At 49.1% G+C, this 2,656-nt stretch overlaps 1 non-coding gene across 1 annotated transcript; it reads left to right on the top strand.

Annotated features, from left to right (window-relative positions):
- Nucleotides 1-931: 931 nt before the first annotated feature.
- TRNAR-CCU lies at nt 932-1,004 on the top strand. The gene has a single exon. It is a non-coding gene; the product is annotated as a tRNA-Arg (tRNA).
- Nucleotides 1,005-2,656: the final 1,652 nt, after the last annotated feature.

Genomic DNA, 2,656 nt, shown 5'->3' with positions numbered 1-2,656 from the left:
TTGGTCCCACCCATGTTCATTAAGAGCCAGTGGCGGGGAAGCTGGACTCAGCACCGAGGGGCCATGAAAGGACCCGGGGGCGCAGGTCCTGATAAATGTCATTCAGACCAGCTGTTTTGGAAAGGGTCTGTTTGTCCAGGGAAGGTTGGATGATTCCATCAGTTTATTCAAAGGAGAAGGCAGAAAATGGACCTGATCATCAGGGACCCAGGAGAGGGTTATGGGAGCTGCCAATACCTGTCACCGTCCACAGTGATTTTGGAACCCAAGAAAACAAAATCTGCCACTGCTTCTCCTTTTTCCCTTTCTATTTACCATGAAGTGATATGATCTTAGTTTTTAAATTTGACTTTCAGGTCAGCTTTTTCACTCTCCTCATTCATCCTCATCAAGAGGCTCTTCAGCTCCTCTTTGCTTTCTGCCATTAGAGTGGTATCATCTGCATACCTGAGGTTATTGATATTTTTCCTGGCAATCTTGATTCCAGCTTGTGATTCATCCAGCCCAGCATTTCACATGATGTACTCTGCATGTCAGCTAAATAAGCAGGGTGACAACATACAGCCCTACCGTACTCCTTTCCCAATTCTGAACCAGTCAGTTGTTCTGCAGTTCACGCGGTCGCAAAGAATCGGACATGACTTAGTGACTTAACAACAACAACAAACGTGCTTTCACATTTGTTATTTCACCCCATGAGCAGTGGCATTGTGCCCACTCCACAGGGAAGGCGGGCAGGCTCTGGACAGTACATGAGAGACCCAAGGGTACCCCACTCTGCCTGTGATAAAGCCGTCTTTCCTGGTGGCTCTTAGCCATCTGTCCCTCTGCTTCAGGGCTGTAGCTAGCCTCATGTGCAAACGGCACTGTAGGGGTGAGTCAGCCCGTGTCTGTCTGTCCCACTAGAATAAAACTCCATGAGGAAGGGACTTCCCTGGTAGTCCAGTGGTTAAGACTCCACACTCCTGATGCAGAGGGCCCAGGTTCGACCCCTGGTCAGGGAACTAAATCTCACATTCTACAATAAAGGTAGAAGAGCCTGCATGCTGCAACTGTTAATAAGACCCAGCACAGCCATAAATAAAATAAATAAGTAAATGTCTATATTTAAAAAAAAAAAAGCTGTTACATACACAAGTCTCTCTCAACAACTGAGAATTTCACCATTGTGTAAGACTGAGGACTCCCCAGGTGGTGCTAGTGGTAAAGAACCCGCCTGCCAATGTAGGACACGCAAGAGACGCAGGTTCAATCCCCGGGTCCAGAAGATCCCCTGGAGGAGGGCTCGGCAACTCACTCCAGTATTCTTGCCTGGAGAATCCCATGAACAGAGGAGCCTGGCGGGCTACGGTCAATAGGGTCATAAAGAGCTGGACACGACTGAAGCGGCTTAGCACACACGAGCACTTCAAAAAACAAGATTATGTTCCATGCCTGGGTCACACCGAATAAATGTTGAAAAGCCTCCCTCCCTCGGATCAGTGGCCTTTGGGGGCTGAGGCCAGCAACGGGGGACTCTGTTTTCTCGTGGGCAGGACACATAATACACAGCAGCGAAGAGCCAAGACGCCAGGACTGGCTCTCCTACCTCCCACCACCACGCTTTCCAAAAGGCCATTTGGCTCCAATGTATCATATGACTTGTTCTTAGAGTTACATTTTAACTGACAAAGTTTAACAACAACTATGACTTATGGCCTTCTAAAATTGGCAGCAGAAAAATGAACTGAGGAAGTAATGGAAAAAAACCGCAAGTGAAGCCACTCTGTAAAATGCACAATTTCTGTTGTGTGTTTTTTTTTTTTTTCCCCTTTCTAAGCATGTATATGTGTGTGTGTGTATTTTCAAATGGTAGAAAATATTTTCCAGATACACTGCCCGGGCATTTCCAAGCACGTATTTATGCCAAGTTTATAAAAAGCAGCTGCAGACAGGGTTGACCAAAAGGATTGCTCTGCTGTCTGGCTTCCAGAAGGTGCTTGGGTCCTAGCTCTGTCATTAGTACACATTCTTACCTCCTAAAGCTCTCTCACCTGTGTCCTGCTCCCGAAAGAAGACGAACCTCTTTGGGGGCCCCGTGACCCAGAGGGACATGGGGCCCCTACTCTCCTAGGCATTCACAACATGCTTTTGTTTTGCAAGGTCCTATAATGACCTGTGCTTTATCACTTTTAGTCATTTGAAATCCCCACGCAGACACAGAAAGGAAAGGGTTCTGAGGCGCATTTCATAAATATCTGGACGACTTGCTTGGAGGGGCAGAATGGTGGGAGGCCCATCGGCGTCAGTTTCTGAATTGTTCAGAGCAGACTGTGGAACTGCGTGGCTGAGTCTCTGTCAAACTATCTGCATCTTCTCACGTGGACCTGAGACTCTCCATTCCCCTCCCCTCGGCCCTCAGTGGGTGAAGCCCCCAGCTGCCCAGTGAGAAGCTCCAGCCTCCCCTGCGCCCTGGAGGGGCCTCTCCCTGGGACGCCCTGAGCCCCTGTCTGCCTGCACCCACATCCAGACGCTCGCTGGCCTGAGGCAGGCCTTATGAGGCACAGCCTTAATGAGGATGACCATAACCTGCTCCCTTGCTCTCCCGGGGGGTGACTAATTCGTTAATCCTGGGAAGGCCCTTTGCAGAGGACAGGCAGGGTATTACTCATGGGAC

The sequence above is a fragment of the Oryx dammah genome, unplaced genomic scaffold (assembly GCF_014754425.2).
Source record: "Oryx dammah isolate SB20612 unplaced genomic scaffold, SCBI_Odam_1.1 HiC_scaffold_6, whole genome shotgun sequence".
Taxonomy (NCBI): Eukaryota; Metazoa; Chordata; class Mammalia; order Artiodactyla; family Bovidae; genus Oryx; species Oryx dammah.
This window is presented reverse-complemented; position numbering and strand designations above follow the sequence as displayed.